General features: G+C 38.8%; 1 protein-coding gene across 1 annotated transcript in view; it reads left to right on the top strand.

Moving 5' to 3' along the window:
- The window catches only part of RRP15 (ribosomal RNA processing 15 homolog), a 39,166-nt gene that overhangs the window by 20,907 nt on the left and 994 nt on the right, over positions 1–17,265 (top strand).

The raw sequence follows: 17,265 nt of genomic DNA on the forward strand, positions 1-17,265 counted from the left end.
TCCTTTTTAATTTAAAAGCAAAAAGGTTAATCTTACTATAACTTCGTATTGCTTTAATGGAATTATTGGGAGCCTTAAATTAATTATAAAGTATTTCACAAACAATAAATTTTAATGTATTTGAGGTGGACATTTTTAATGTTTTGAAGTGGATTATTTAAAAATTACTTGTCTGTAAACATTTTTCTAAAATTTTAGCCTTACGAAGAGGAAAATGTCCACTGATGGCAGATATACACCCCTCCTGTATTTGTATTTGCATCTTCTTGGAAACCAGCTTTGCGATCATCTCTATCCTTTAAGGATCTTTAGATACTTTGATTCATGTTCTGGCATATCTTTGGTTAACATCATTTCTTAGAAAATGAAGAAAAGAGAGTGTATGATCTTTTAAAAATTTGTCTAGTGTGTTGATTTATTTTTAATCTGGTAAGCAGAATTACTAAATCATGCCTTTACACATTGCATATCTGTGATTTCCTGTCTGTTTTAAGGGTCATATATATTGTGCCCTACATACCTACATTTGATTTATTGCATTTTACATTTCTATATTTACTATTTTTGTGAGCTACAACTTCAGCTATTCAAAGTCTGCTTCCTCCATTTAAAAACCATAGTTTTCAAAGGCTTTTGGTGCCTGGATTGGAGCAAAGTTTTTATATGTTCCAAAGACTGCCTTTCCCATCATTAGCTGTTTATCAGAGTATTTTTAATCTGATTCTGCTGATAATCAGATATCAGATAATCAGATATCAGATTAAATTTTGGATAATATTGTTGCCCTTAGTACTTTTCTTGCTTATTTTGTCTTAATTTTATTGTATGCAATCATGATCTCTGGCGTAAAGTAGTTGGGAAAGCCTGTGTTAGAGGCCAAAAAGGTATAATCGCTTTTTAAACATTTTTGATGTTTAAATTTTGAAATTTAAATTTTTGAGATTTTGAAAAGATGTAAGTATTTTAAAAGATGTCAGACTGATACATTAAATTACATTTGAATCATTAATTACTATGCTTTATTTCTTGGAGCTGAACCCACATAATGTAAAGTAAAACAAAAGCAAAAAAGTACCTGATGGGCTCATTTCAGAAGAGATAATAGCTAATGTCTGTAAATCAAAAAGCCCTCACTAGAACTTAGGGAAAGTAGTATTCTAAGTATTTTTGTCTATCAAAAAATGAACTGTTTCTTCTGTTACGTAAGTAAGGGTTAACTTTTTTTTTTTCTTAATAGCAGTTGCACATCTCTTTCATCATGGGAAATCAGGTCATTTGTACAGTGACGTACATCACTTTAATAAATGTACACATTACACATCTGTCATTCACAAACTTAACATTTTTTCTTTTAAATTCCTTACATTGCAAAACTTATATGCGGAAGTAAGTCATTTATTTGTGAGTTCACTGTCCAATATCTCCTCAGTAATGTCCGTTTTCTCGAGTCACTGACACGCCATATCATATTAAATCATGTCAAATCAATATTAGAGACTTAGTTAACTTTTTTTTTTTTTTTTTTAATGTATATCTTTGTGAAATAGGGCCATAACAAAAAACAGTTAGTGGAAGTGAGAAAGCCTAAGAAAAGAGTGATTCTTAACCAAAAAAGTAGAAATTTGGGGTAAAGTACTCAATGTTAAGTTCAGTGGAGGTTTGGTTCTTGGGAATGACTTAGTTCACTGAACATTTCATGTGGAAACTAGAAGAGAAACCACTTGAAAATTGCTTGAGCAAATGTTCCAGGTAGTACAGACGGTGTGTTGCTTATGAAAGGAGAAGGTAGTCAAGTTGGAAAAATGCTGGGAGGATGATCGGAGAAAACGTGACTCTCGAGAGGAATGTGCTTGAGGAGAGTATGAGACACTTAGCTTTAGTTTTAAAAAGTCATGAAGCAAACATAGTAAAGGTACTAGTTCCTTCGCTGGACTAACCCAGTCTTTGGGTAAAGGTGCTTTGAGTATCTAAAGAAGCATTTTCATTTTATAATGTGAATTCTGATGATAACAGGAAAGGAAGCACCCGTGAGTGGCATTTCTGTTGGAACATTTACCTTCAAGCTAAAGAATTTCATGAAGAAAGTCATAAATTAGAACAAGTGTTCAGTGCTGTTGAAGCTAGCCTATTTGAAACAGAATCTTTGAAAACATTTAAAAGAAATGAAATAAATGTCAGAGAATGGAGTCCTCGTGAGTGACATTTTCACTAGTGGTGATCCAAGGAAAAGCAACGGGCAGTCATTGTGCTACTACAGGGGAACAAAGCCTACCAGCTCTCAATTTTTTACATCCTTTGTAATTTCCTTTCCTGGTCCTTCTTTCGTAGAGGTTGGGATATGGGGTATTTGCTGATTGGTGGGAGGCTAGGAAAGGGAACCTGAGGAGAAGTAGTAGATCACATTTTTAAGTCTTCAGACTTCTGGTAAGGCATTTGGACATTATTTCTTGGGGTTTTGAGAGCCAGTTGTAATTTTTCATCAGGTAAGTGACCTGATCAGATTTGGTTATTTTTAAGGAAAAGAATGCTGAAGGATGGAGAGACTATGTCAGAAGACCAACTAGTGGGCGACTGTTGCCATAAGCAAGCGGGGAAAAGCTGATCTAAGATGTGGTGGGTGGGGATTGATGGACAAGAGCCAGGTCAGAGAGGTAGTTTCAAGGTATAGATTGATTTGATTGGAACTAACATAATTCAGAGGGTTCAGGGAGAGAAGGGAATTGTGATGACTGTGAGGTTTACAGCTTAGGAGATTCAGAAATGGTGACAGCTTTCACAAAATTGAACCTTTAAAAGATGGAACATGTTTGGGGGATGAAGGCTTATTTTATTTTATATTCCAGTATAGTGTACGTACAGTATGATGTCAGCTTCGGGTGTACAGTGTAGTGATCCAGCACGTCTCTGCATCACCCCGTGCTCATCACAAGTGCACTGCTGAACCCCAACCCCTGTTTGACCTCCTTCCCCCCAAGAGAGGAGGACTTTTGTGAGATAAAGTTGTAATCAGAAATGAGAAGGATGGTAAGGAGTGGGTTAAAAACAGCAGGTGTGGGGCGAGGCACTTGGTCAGTGGAGGAGATGGAACACAGAGGGGAGGGTGACCAGGGGGGGAGAGTATACGTGAGCCCTTGCTGCAGAGACTCAGAAGTCCTGTAGGTTTCTGTAGGGCCCTAAAGCAATGTACCTGTTTACTTCATCAGGGAAGATGCATCATGTATTTTAGAGAGTTTTTCCCATAATTAAATGTTTCTAGGTTTAAAAAATTGTCAAAAAAAAATTAATTGTCAGTTATTTGGAGAGAATTCTATAATCCAGAACCTGCAAATTCCACTCCTCTCCTAAACCAAATAAATGGAAGGCCCGTAGCAGCTACACACCAGCATGTAAGAAGGCACATTGCCGGATTCCGTGATGTTGACCCCGAGTGGTTTTTAAAAAGATTAAATTGTATTTAGGACACTGTGTTTAAGGAAGCAACAACAATTCATATTTTGTGTAAGAAAGGGTCTCATTAAAAAATTTCACTTTTTTATCCCTCAGGAATAGCTCTTTCCTTATCCCGTTCAGAACACGTACCAATCTGGTGATATGTTTTCCCTTTATGCTGAGTGATCAAGATTTTAATAATGTAGAGCTGTTATTTTTTTTCCTTACTTTCCAAAGTCCTGGTTATTCTTTTGCTCTTTTATTGAAAGTTGACTAAACCCAGTCAAACTTCTTGAAATTTAAGTGTCTATTTCCTTAAAGGTGGGACTGAAGGAAATATGATGCATATGATGCATTTTAAATCTGAATCTCAGAAGAGTATATCTTGGCTGCTGTTAGGAAGGCTTTGACTGTATGTTATTCAAACTCTTGAATTAAACTTGCACAGTTTTCATTTATTTGAAATTGCCATGTTCACCTTTGGTCTTAATGAAGCCACAATAATAATTTCGTAGTAAGGGGAAATGTTAGGTAGTTTCTGTTAGAAAGTAATTTTTTTACTGATTGCTGGACAACAAATTTCAGTGAAAAATTCCCAGGGGAAAAAGTTGCTGGAGCAGGGGCAAAAAAAAAAAAAAAAAATATATATATATATATATATATATATATATACACACACACACACACACACACACACACACACACATGCACACAATTTTTTTTTTCCTGATTTTTGTGATAGTGAGCACTTGAAATGTCAAACATAGAGGTAAGTTAGGGGCTTTGTTTCTCATACACAGTAATGGCCCTCACAGTTCCTCCATAGCTGCGTATTTAGTACCTGGCTGCTTTGGTATGTTAGTAACTAAACCTAGCTTTGCACTGCTCTATCCTGTGAAAAACTGCGTTCTGTAGGGTTCAGAGACCTGCTGAGTTCCTGCTCCCGAAGAATGGAGGGACTCTGCATGCAGCTCCCTAGGTGGTCCCTGGCAGTTTTCAGGATTTAGTTTTTAACTGGTGTTGGGGAAATGAAAGGCAGGCAAGCGGGTCGAGAACGATACTGTCCTTAAGTTGCCCCTGCACTGCACGGCGACAGTATTTTCCTCTCACATAAAAGCAGCTCTGGCTGGAATGTGTGGAATTCTAACTTTGTAAATAATTCGGCTTAATGTTTGTTTACTGAAAATGCCTAAATAGATTGGAGTTTAGACAAAAGAGAGACTCCAAAGTTTGAAATGAGAATGAGCATGATTGTACACATGCTGTTGATGGGAACAGCTTAAAGCCCGTTTCTCAACTCCTTTTAAAATAGGCTGTTTAGCTTTAATGTCGCGTGGTTTTGGATTTGGACAGCAGTTGTAATCAAAGCAAACTTATGTTTGGAACGTGGTGCATGCAGCATTTTGACATGGGGGAAATACGGGTATGGGGGAAGCGTCAGAACTAATCACGGGGCTTCTGTAGAAATCTTTAGTTACTGTTGAAATAAAATGTACTGATGGTGCCATATGTCTCCTGGCCCTATTTGAAGAAATGTTCTATTTGAAGTTGCTGGAGTGGATGTGTGTATAGGATTCTCATCAGTGAGGTTCAGGCTTTTTTTTTCTAATAATTGTCCTGTGCAAAGTAAGTCTTATGCTACATGCTTACACTTAGATGGTACATTTGCAAAAATTAAGAAAATATTTTATTGTTTCTTGCTGAAAATCAAATATGAGTTGATTGGTGTTTTTTGCTTGAGCTATAGGCAGATGAGAATGTTGATGAGGGATGTGTGAGATATTCTACAGTAGCAGAGGCCATGGCCTGGAACCAGATGGCCTGGGTCGAAACGCTTTTTCTGCAATACACTGCATATGGGTTATGCACCCACACGATGCCTCAAGTTCCTTAAGTGTTTCAGATAATCATTCTGGTAGCAATAACCACCTCATAGAGATAACTCTAAGACTCAAGGGAGTTAGTATAGGTAGAGTCCTTAGAATAGTGCTTGTCACAGTGCTATGTAAATGTCTGCAGGTACTTTCATTTTGTGTTCCTTATATTTAGTTCTTATTTTTCTTATTTTTTTTTAAGATTTTATTTATTTATTTGACAGACAGAGATCACAAGTAGGCAGAGAGGCAGGCAGAGAGAGAGGAGGACGCAGGCTCCCTGTGGAGCAGAGAGCCCCAGGACCCTGGGATCATGACCTGAGCTGAAGGCAGAGGCTTTAACTCACAGAGCCACCCAGGCGCCCCTAGTTCTTATTTTTCTTAACAAATAGTAGTCAAAGATGAAAGTTGGAAATGAATTTGGAAAGAACCTGTTACTCTTTATGAATTACTGGATAATCCAAAAAATATCCAATAATTTAGTGAAAATTATGTTTAGATTAGGAAAATTCTCATTTTAGGGGCCTCTTGTCTATTGATGCAAATTGTTACATAATAATAAACCTAGGTTTTGGGGAACTGGAGATTGCCAACTTTCTCTTCCCCGTTTTAGGCTATACTTAAACTCTGTTACTTTAAAGATTTTACTTACGAAGGAGAGTTTGGTTTCTAAGTGGTTGCTTTCATACGACAGTATTTGAATGTTCTCATCTTTGTGACTAGTGTGTAGAAACATCATTAGAAGATTCCAGATATCCCTAGTTGGGGATTCCGTGCATATATGTGATGATTCAGGGCATTAGGAAGTGGGAATGGTGGTAGAAGGACTAGGAAGGGGCTTGGTACTGTTTGCTTTGTGCCAGGTACTTTGAGAGGTGTTTTTATATAGTTACATTTTAAGAAGTACTAGAATTCTCATTTTTTTTTTTTTTAAGATTTTATTTGTTTGCCAGGGAGAGGAGACACAGTGAGAGAGGCAACACAAGTAGGGGGAGTGGGAGATGGAGAAGCAGACTCCCCATTGAGCAAGGAGCCTGATGTGGGACTTGATCCTAGGACCCTGGGATCATGATCCAAGCCAAAGGCAGATGCTTAACAACTGAGCCACCCAGGCGTCCCTAGAATTCTCATTTTAGAGGTAAGAAACCCCAAATCAGAAATATTAAGTGACTTGCCCCCGGTCACATTGATAGTAGTTGGTGGAATCTGGATTAAAACCCAGTCCACATTGCTCCAAATCAGCCATTTGTGCCTGCTCCTTAAAAAGATCTGAGGTCCTTCGTGAGAAGCAGAACTGAAAACTGGGTCTCCCTTTTCTCACCTAGATGAGCTAGAAGAGGTGGGGCTGGCTAATGAGCCGCAGTGTCACCCCCGAGGCTCGAAGGAGAATGATGAGAGAGGGCTTGCCGTCTGAGTCTGCCTGGGTCTCACAGCCCCTTCATTAGAGGTGTAGCAGCGCGTGGAGACTGATAGGTTTTTTTTTTTTTTTTTAAGATTTATTTATTTGACAGGCAGAGATCACAAGCAGGCAGAGAGGCAGGCAGAGAGAGAGAAGGAGGAAGCAGGCTCCCTGCCGAGCAGAGAGCCCGATGCGGGGCTCGATCCCAGGACCCTGGGATCATGACCTGAGCCGAAGGCAGAGGCTTTAACCCACTGAGCCACCCAGGTGCCCCGAGACTGATAGGTTTTAAAATCTCATTTCTCAAAACTGTTAAGTAAGAGAAAATACTACTATAGTAAAGCATTTCAGAATCATGAAACAAACTCTTTGAACTCATATAAGGAATTCTTTCTAAGTTCACTATTAGAATTAATTTTCTATTCTTTTATCAGGGACTTAATTAAAATTTATTGGGTATCAGATGCATCCTGTATTTAATCATTGCTTGCCTAATAGAAATTTTAGGATCCTTGTTTTTCCCCTGTTGCTTAATGGGAATTTTCAAACAGGAAGAAAGTATGAAAGACCAGTGTTTCTGTCACCTAGGTTTGATAATTGTTGACACTTGTCCGTGTGTTTGTTATATAGACTTGTCTGCCTGTCTTCCTCTGCATCTAGTTTTTGTTTGGGGGTGATTATTTGAAGGTGGCAATACCCATACTGTCCTGGGAATTCTTTTTTTAAAACCGCTTTCTTGAGATAAAATTCATATACCCTACAATTCAGAAGATTATCTATAACTAAACCAGTTGTCTTGAAGAATGAGTCCAGCTCCGAATCTGTCTGATTGTTTCATCATGTCTGTGAACTTGCTCCTCTGTGCCCTTTTGCTGCAAGTGGAAGTTTACGACTAAAGGTTAGGATTTAGGTTCAACTTTTTTGTGGCTTAAACTGTGTCATAGGTGTAATACGTAGATGCTGTTTCTGTAGCATGCTCTCACTTCAGGAGACCCAGTATCAGAATGTCCCATATTAGCGATGAGGGTTTTTCACTTGGTGAAAGTGGTAATAAATGTTTCTTCATTAAAGGTGCATTTTCTCCTCTACAGTTAGAAAGTAATTTCTGGGATGAATAATTTGAAAGGAGCAAATATACTTTTCCCCATCTATCTTTTGCCTGTTACCATCAATTGATGATCCTTGTCCAAAACAGTTAAATATTATTGAAATTTGCAAACGGGTGCTTTTCTCACTCATTTTCTATTTATTTTTCTAGGGTTAAATTTAAGTTCCAAAATACGGGGTTAATGTAACTTTGCTTTTAATGACCGCTTTTCAGAGTAAGGAGTGGACTTAGCAGTCATCTCCATTGCTGGCCAGGTTCAGAGTAAGGCGTGGACTTAGTTTAGCAGTCATCTCCAGTGCTCCAGGAAGGCGAGTTAACCTTCCTCCCTCACTCCCACCTTCTTGTTTTTGTCTTGGTTTAATTTCATAGATGTAGGAATGTCTAGTTGTTTGGTATTTTAGAATCATTATGCCTTTTTTTTTTTTTTTTAAAGATTTATTTATTTATTTATCAGAGAGAGGGGGAGAGAGAGAGAGAGCACACAAGCAGGCAGAGTGGCAGGCAGAGGCAGAGAGAGAAGCAGGCTCCTTGCTTGGACAGGAACCAATGCAAACTAGTTTCTTGTGCCCTTCTGACATGACCTCATTTTCCTTCGAGTACTTTCTTGCTTTCTGGGACACAGGCTCTCAGGATTAACCTTGTACTTTCTGTGGCCCAGAGCTGGATTCACCCTTTTCCCAGGGATCTCTAGTGAGGACAGTCTATTTATTTTTAAATCTTTTTGTTGATTTTCATAGGTAGATTGATAGCATGCATATTTTTACTAGATAGAAGTTTTGTTTATGTAACATTTCATAGTTTCACAGAGAACTTTTACATATGTTTTCTCACTTAAGCTTTTTAACACATTTATGATTTTAAAAATTAGTGTCTGTTTTCTAGATGAATTCACAGCTCTAGTAAGTTGTTTATAAGTCTGAATTCTCATCTATATACTATATAACGAGGTTGATAAAAGAAGAACGATATGCTTTAAGCGTCTGACTGGCAGAGTGTGTTCTCAATGTTTCAAGTTCCTAATTGAGTCTAAAAATAATAGAGCACTTTTGTCAAAAGGCTTCTTGAGGTGTTACATTTGTCTTTTGGGCAGTTCAGTCAACTTTAACTTATTAAGAGTTCTTAAGAGATTATAAACAATGAGGAACATCTGGGTTGCTTAAATGTTTCCTCAAACTTAACTCTATTTAAATATATAGAGAGCAAGTTAGAATGGGAGCCGCCAGAGCGAACCGTGTTGAGCAGTCGCGTGCATGGAGTACATGGTAAAATCCAGGGCAGCGTGGAAATTAAAATAAAAAAATAGTGCAGCAGATGGGGAAACAAACACCGAAGAGTTTTAGAAGTATTAGGCCTGAATTCTCAGAAAGCTACGTAGAATTAGGTTTTCTTAGAGAGCTGTCTACGTTTAACATATGCTTGGATTACATCTAAAGATGACATGATTTTAGCATCTTGGTCTTTTTACCTTGGATAGCCTACTGAATACTTTTCTTGCTTGTTTGGATCTTACAGGTTACCCATTTAAGTTTGTAAACTGTACAAGAATCTGGAAACTATACAATAGTTAACAAAAACAAAGCCCAAATGGGCTTACTGCCTGGAATGCTGTCCTAGTAAAATAGTTACAACGAACTAAAACAAGTGTGTGAAGAAATGAAGAAGGCACAGATTGATCAAAACAATTAGGAATTGCTTATTAAGAATTCTTTGGGAATTAGGGCATCTAGGAGGCTTGGTTGGTTAAGCGACTGCCTTCAGCTCAGGTCATGACCCCAGGGTCCTGGGATTGAGCCCTACATCGGGCTCCTTGCTCACTGGGGAGCCTGCTTCTCCCTTTCCCTCTGCTGTTCTGCCTGCTTGTGCTCTCTTGCTCTGTCAAATAAATAAATAAAAAAAATATTAAGAACCATTTTAATATTTTACTTATTTTAATATTTAATTTATTTTATTCCCTGATTTGAGAATTAGAGGAAAGTTGAGTATGTACTGATTACAGGATCTTCCATATAACCTTGAATCTGTATGTTCTTACTAGAACTCGTGTACATTCCAGTTTGAAAATTTCAACACTCTCTGATTAAATTTTCAATCTTTGGGGTGCCTGGGTGGCTCATTTGGTTAAGCATCTAACTTTGGCTCAGGAATCAAGTCCTGCATGGGGCTCCCTGCTAAGAGAGGAGTCCGCCTCTCTCTCTGTCCTTCTGCCCCCTGCTTGTGCTCTCTCTCGCTCGCTTGCAAAGAAATACAATCTTTAAATAAGAAATAAAATTAAAAACTCTGACAGAGTTCTAGAAAAGTGAAGAGAGGAACCTTCTCCCCCCTCACCCTACCCCGTGTGTTCTCCATCTCTGCTTTCTCTTTCAGATAAATAAATAAATAACCTTTATGGTTCGTGAGATGCTTTAATGTCTGGCGTTATGAGAAAGCCATAGATGTTCTTATTCGGATTCTAAAAATACGGGGCTGTGTTTCATTTCTGTTGATTTCTACCGGAATAAATCTTTTTATAAAGGGATTTCCCATATATCCTTCATTTCCATGGCAGAACTTTCAGATAGGCTTTACTCAGCTGGAGGGGAGATTACTAACTAAAACTATAAATAGCTTTATAAAAAATTTGCAACAATAAAGGTATTAAGGTGAATTTAGCCCATGTGTTAAGAACCTTTTTAAATTCAGGTGAAACTAAATTAAAATGGAAACTGAACATTCTCAGGGAAAGCAATGAAATCACAACTATTGCTCATTGCTAAATATAGATGTGATTATACTGTTTATTGTTTTAGGATTTGGCTTTAATTTTCCCCTTCAGAATTGAAATGAGGTTAAACTCTTAATTAGTTGGTATTAGACTAATGAATAATTCCAAACCTCTGTTTTCAGTTTGCTTTTCAGTAGCTGCCAGCGTATGTTTGAACCTTGAAATGGAAGCTGATTAACATTTTCAAGGGTTGTCTTCATCTTCAAAATTGACACAGACTGCTTCTGTATGATCTTGATTAAATATTTGTATAAAAGCAGGCCAGTGAGGGTAGGGACTATTTTGTTTCCTTGTATCATGTGGTTTTCATTAAACTTTTGCATTTAATCAGTGTTACTTGTCGGTTGATGTAGGCCCAGAGAGTTGCCGTGCAGGTTGCTGGAGGTCACTGAGTTTGTACTGCTTTGCAGCGGCACTGACGGGCTGCACAACCTGCTCGACTTGGATTGTGCTGAACCTTCCTACCACTTCCTCCTGATGAGAGCACCTGTCTGAGCCTAAACTGGGTAGTGTGGTTCCCTGTATCTTGCAGTATATCTGTACCAAGGTTAAGGGAAGGATCTTTCATTTTTTTGAAGACGTGGACCTCTGAGCTTTCTGATTTTCAGTGTTGTAATCAATAGTCAACTGTGATTCAGATCCAGAACTCTGTTGGTTTTCATTCCTTTTATAAAAGTAATGCATCAGATTACCACTACCTCCATTTTACAAACAAACCAAAAAACCCTAATTCTCATGATGTCTTAACATGTAACGCAATCTGTTTAGGAATCACCCTAGGCAAAAGTGTTCCAGTGAATGACACATTTGGAATTTCCCTCAGCCGCCTTTTCTTATTAATCTCTGATCGACGTTTTTTTTGCGGATGGTCCAAATATTCAGAAAATTTTTATACCTAATGATAAATCATCTTTATGGAAAAGATATAGTAAATTGATAATTATGTAAATCTGTTGTGCAATATAATATTCCCAAGTTCTGACTTTATTTATTTTTAAAGGTTTTGTTTGTTTATTTGAGAGAGTGAGAGAAAGCAGGAGCAGAGGGACAGGATGAAGCAGATGAGCAGGAGCCTGATTTGGGAGCCCGGGACCCCAGGGTCATGACCTGAGCTGAAGGCAGATGCTTAACCAACGGAGCCATCCACGTGCCCCCCACAAGTTCTGACTTTTATAGAAATTGTGTTAAACATATTCAGTCCGTTTCAGTATATTTTAGTACTCATTGTACTGTATAATTTATAGGTTATAACAGGCGATTTAGTAATAATAGTGTTCTTACTAAGTTTTAGAGCAGGATAGTATTATGGAAAGAACTTGGACTTTGGAATCATGGATTTGTGCTTGAGTGTTGACTCATCCATTTATTAACTGAATTTGAGTTCAAGTTCCTTCACTTCTTTGAGCCTTCGTTTCCTTCTATAAGATGAGGAAGACAGCTGCTTTCTGGCTAGGAATTTTAAGAGAATTAGAAATAAGGCAGTATTATGTAAACTGGCAATAATAACTTCATAGCATAATTCATGTTTTTAACATTTTTTTTCATTTCAATAAGTTGGAAAGGGAAACAGAATCATAGTAAAACTGAGAGAGTGTCTTGGGGGAGATTTTTGGGGAGGATGTTAGAGGAGGCCTGCAAAACTTAGAATTTGTGGATATAATCAAGGAATAGTTTGTTTTCTTATTACTTGGTCCTGTTTTTCCCCATTTAAATTAATTTTTACTTATCCATGTGGTTTAAGAGGCCACATTTTTGCCAAAAGGATTATTATAAGTAGTTTTCTGCCCTATTCTGCCTACTCTTCTGGGGCTTCTACCCCAGGACAACCACTTTTTACTCCTTTAGCTCGTTACATTGGCATTTATGCCTCTCTGTATTCTTAACTTGTTTCTTTTCTATTTGTTTTTCCTTAAGTTAATAATCGCCTTGATTTTCATATGTAACTTCCTTAGTTTAGTTTCTCAAAATCAAATTACCTCAGATAATGTATTTTTGAGCTGTTCTCTCCTAGACTGCCCCATTCTCCTTTTTCTGGGCTGCTTCACAGTTGTCATCCTGCGACTTATATTTTTTATGATCCTTGGAATTTCTTCTGGATTGGATTTCATATTTACTGGATCACATTTCTTCTTTCTTGGTTTACTCCCACTGTTGTGGTGAAGCATATCTTCAGTGTTTTTGTCAGGTTACGGTACATGCCGTGTTCTAGGATGTCTGTGCGCCTGATGCTCAGTTACCATTCTCGAGTCTCCATTTACTCTCACTCTGAACTTCCCTTCTCTTTTAAAGATTTTATTTATTTATTTGACAGGCAGAGATCACAAGTAGGCAGAGAGGCAGGCAGAGAGAGAGAGGAAGGGAAGCAGGCCCCCTGCTGAGCAGAGAGCCTGATGCGGGGCTCGATCCCAGGACCCTGGGATCACGACCTGAGCTGAAGGCAGAGGCTTTAACCCACTGAGCCACCCAGCGCCCCGAACTTCCCTTCTCTTTCCTCGGTCGGACTGCCTACTTCTTCTGTCCTGTGTCTTTGTCTTCTTGGTTTACTCTTCCGTTTTTGTGGAGGACGTTCTCAGTAGTTCCCTGAGACAGGCTTAATTAGAAGTAAACTTGGGTACCTTACAAGTCTGAAAGTACCTCTGTTCTTTCCTCATACTTGAATAACAGTGTATCTGACTATTGCATTTTAAGTTGGGAATTATTTCTTCAGTATTTTGGAAGAATGTATCTTGTGCTTTCTTGCTTATAGGGTTGCGTATGGGAAAATCTGTATCTGTTTTAATTCCTGATCATCTCTAAGTATGTGACTTGTTTGTTCTCTTTCGGACCTGAGAAAGCTTACAGGATATTTTTCCAGTACCTATTATTTTGAAATTGTACATGATGTCCTTGATGTGGCTTGGTTTTTCTTTTGTATTTTGGACACTCTCAGGGCTCTTTTTATTCTGGAAGTGTGTGTCCTTTACTTTTGGGAAGTTTTCTTGAAGTATTTCATTGGTTTTCCTCCCCTCCATATTTGTATTCTCTCTGTATAATTGTTATTTGTATGTTGAACCTCCTGGACTGGTCCTCCAGTTATTTGACTTCTATTTTCCATCACTTGTTTCTTTTTACTCTATTTTCTGGCTGATTCCACAGCTTTAGCTTCTCACCCTTGTATTGATGTTTTTATTTCTGCCATCATGTTTTTAATTTCAGGCTCCTTGTTATTCTCTTAATGTTTCTTTTTAAATAGCAACCACTTGTGTGGATGCACTATCATCTCCTAATTCTTTGAGTATACTAATGGTATTTTCCCCTAAATTTTCTTCTCTTTGAACACTTCTGTTTTCCTACAAGCTGCTTTCTAAATGTTTGTGTTTGTTACCCTCTCTTTCCTTTCTGATAGTCCTTAGTCGTCTGTTCATGATTTAGAACAAATAATCCCAAAGAGACAATGAAGTTGTGCGCGTGCGGATGTTGTGCATGTGACAGGAGCCTTCGTGTGCTGTTCTCTCCGGGGGCTGTTTATTAGTGACTGGCCAGATATTCTCTAGGCTGTTCCTGATTTCCTGTCTGAAGGGAAAGATCTGCCTCTCAGTACTCTTTTTTTTTTTTTTTTTAAGATTTTATTTATTTATTTGACAGACAGAGATCACAAGTAGGCAGAGAAGCAGGCACAGAGAGAGGAGGAAGCAGGTTCCTCGCTGAGCAGAGAGCCCGATGCGGGGCTCAATCCCAGGACCCTGAGATCATGACCTTAGCCAAAGGCAGAGGCTTAACCCACTGAGCCAACCAGGCGCCCCTGCCTCCCAGTATTCTTGGGAGCCCAAAGTGAGGAGGTTTGAGACTCGTTATCGGGGAGCAGGGGGTATAACTTAATTCTCTGTTTCTGGTGCTGCACCTGCGCCTTCATCCGTGCTTAGCCCATCACCTCTCTGGAGGGTAAAGCTTCCGTCTCCCACCCAGCTAGTGTGGAATGGGCAAGGGGAGCCAGAGATCTGATCGCTTCTCAATGTAAGGTTCTCCCAGTTCTCTTTGTTTTGAGCCTTCCATTCCTATCCTCAATTCCCAAAGTACCCAGCGAGTGCTAGTTCCCGGGGCTTTGGTTGGTTGGTTGGTTGGTTTCTTGAGACCCGGCTGTGTGAACTGGGTTTGTCACGTCTTGACAGTTGCAGTCCTAAGAGTGCGCTTCTGTGGCTTTGACCAGACAGTCTTCTGGCCCGTCTCGCTTCCATGGTGTCACTGCTGTCTCTCTGGATCTTTTCCTTGTGATTTATGTCTTTAAAATGACAAGGCACTTTTCTGTTGTTTTAGTGAGTTTTGCAGTTGAGCAGGACTAGTTGTGTATGTTCCAGCTGCCACCTTACGTGGACTTCCCCCCACCCCCGCCTTTTTTCTTGGCTGCGTATCACTTTAGCAAGTGTAGGCAGAGAAAGTAAAGGGTCATCCTGTTGCCTTTAAAGCACAGTGTTTCTTGCACTGCCATCAGGACAAATATTATTAAAAAATACCTGCTTTTTAAAATACATTAACCCATACTTGTTTGTACTAAGTTTTCTCTTGTTTTGTTTTTGTCCATATTTTTGCTTCACAGTATAAAGATAGCACTGTAATGTGGGAGCTTGGATGATGGCGACTTTAGAAACATCTAGTGAGGTGTCCTAACATTGGATTTCCAGAATCTAAAATCTTTTCTCTCTCAGCTATAACGTTTACTTGGTCTTGTAGCAGAGAATGAAACTAAGACTTATTTGTTCTTTTATAGACTGGTGGTTCTCAGTCTGTAGCCAGTGTCAGAAGCACTGGATGACTTATGAAAAGAGGTTGTCAGGTTCCAGCTCCCAGTGTTTCTGATTCAGGAGGTCTGGAATGGGGCCTGAGATTTTCATTTTCTAACAAGTGATATTGATGTTAGTGCTGCCTGTCTGGGGACCACACTTGGAAAATTATTTATATAGACAATCAGTTGCTGAAAAAAAACAAAAACAGTACAACCAAAATCCCCCAACAAAGCTTGACTTCATTGTTACTCTTTGCATTGGACCGTTGAGAGATGCTTCCGGTTTACTATGATTGTTCTCTTTGCCTGAAATACAGGTTTGCATAATCGTCTTTCAAGACAAGCTTGCTGGGCAGTTGCTTTCAACATTTAATTAGTGAGTTCTTTCCGTTGGTCCACTATGGTTCTTTTCTTTGTTTCTGAACTACCTGTTTAAGGCTTTGTCCCTGTTCTACTCTTCTTCCTTCCTTTGCTTTCGGCTGCTAACAGCTTTTATGATGCTGCCTAGTAGAGGAGTCACCCACAGTCCTGCTGAGGTGGGCTGTCAGGACGCGCTCTCACGTAGAAACAGTCTACACTGAGCTCAGTCGTGAGGGGTCTGCCTTCCCGTGGTTGGGGGCATGTTGCCAGCGCATTGGGTGTAACTCTGCCCGTGGAAGCTTACCGCAGAGAGTGTGCCTGTTCATGTGTAAACACGAACATCAGTGTCAGGGTGAAGTCTTTACTGGTCAGGTACTTGCATTGACTATCCCAGGAGTCCTATACTTTTTAGAATTTACTTGAAAATTTTGAACGCTTCATGTGGTAGGAGAGGTGTTTTGATTCTGGTTGCATCTAAGTGGCTCTCTCCAAGGAAACAGCTTTTTCTCTTACTTAAGGTGAGGAGATTGGCAAAGAAATCTTGAGCTGAATTAAAAAAAAAAATAGCCTTTTATCCAGTTAGGTAACTAAATCCAACAGAAGCAAGAATAGTTTTAGGAAGGTAGTTCTGGAGCCATAGAGACGAGTGATGTGAAGGTGTGCGCGGGCTCCGTGCGGAGTCACACGCTCCTTTCTCACTGCTCACCCCCATATCAGTGTGGGCATGAGAAGCTTTGCAGTTGTTTTAGTGTTGGTTTCTAAAAACACCGATATTTTTTCTTTTTTGTGTTGGTTTAATTAAAGTACAGAGCACACTGTTTGACTTAAGACAATTCTGAAATCTTTGCTCAATTTGTATACTCTTTAGTCTTTACATTTAGGTACAAACTTTGCTTGATTTTTTGATCCCAGGAAGACAAGGGTGAATCCAATAGGATATTTTTCCTGTTTTGTAATAGTGTCCTTTTTCTCCTAAATAGAATTGGCTCTTTTGGAGCGATGTTTTTTAAAATAGAAGGTAGCTTCAGCAGAATTAGATAAGTAATCTCTTGTAACCCAGGAAATGTCTTTAATATCTTTTCTCTTAAAAATTGCTTTTTATATGGTTAATAGCTCTCATAAAGATAACACTATTTTTTAGCCAAATATCATGGGTTCTTGCATACTTTGGGAGTTTTCCCCAACGTTGTATTTTATGAATGGTTTAAATAGAAAGGTGTAGACTGTTAGATCCCAGGGAACAGGGGCTTTGTTTTGTTCACGAATGTATTTCCAACACTAAGAACAGTGCTTGAAGCACATTTGTGGAATGAAGGAAAGAAACCCAGAACTTGAGGTCGCATATATTGTATTACTTAATTAATACCACAAGGTGGTGCTGTTGTACCATGAAAGTCAAGGTTGTACTTCAGCTGTCATAGTTTTATGTAAATCCTATAAATAAGCAAAATTGACTACCTATTACGTTTATTGCTTGCTTCAGTTATTTATCTTTTTAGCATGTGATTAGTCTTTTGACTACATGATTAGGTCAGGCAGTGAGATCATAACCTAAATAAAGAACATTTGGTTCAC

Source organism: Mustela nivalis (genome assembly GCF_964662115.1).
Source record: "Mustela nivalis genome assembly, chromosome: 16".
Taxonomy (NCBI): Eukaryota; Metazoa; Chordata; class Mammalia; order Carnivora; family Mustelidae; genus Mustela; species Mustela nivalis.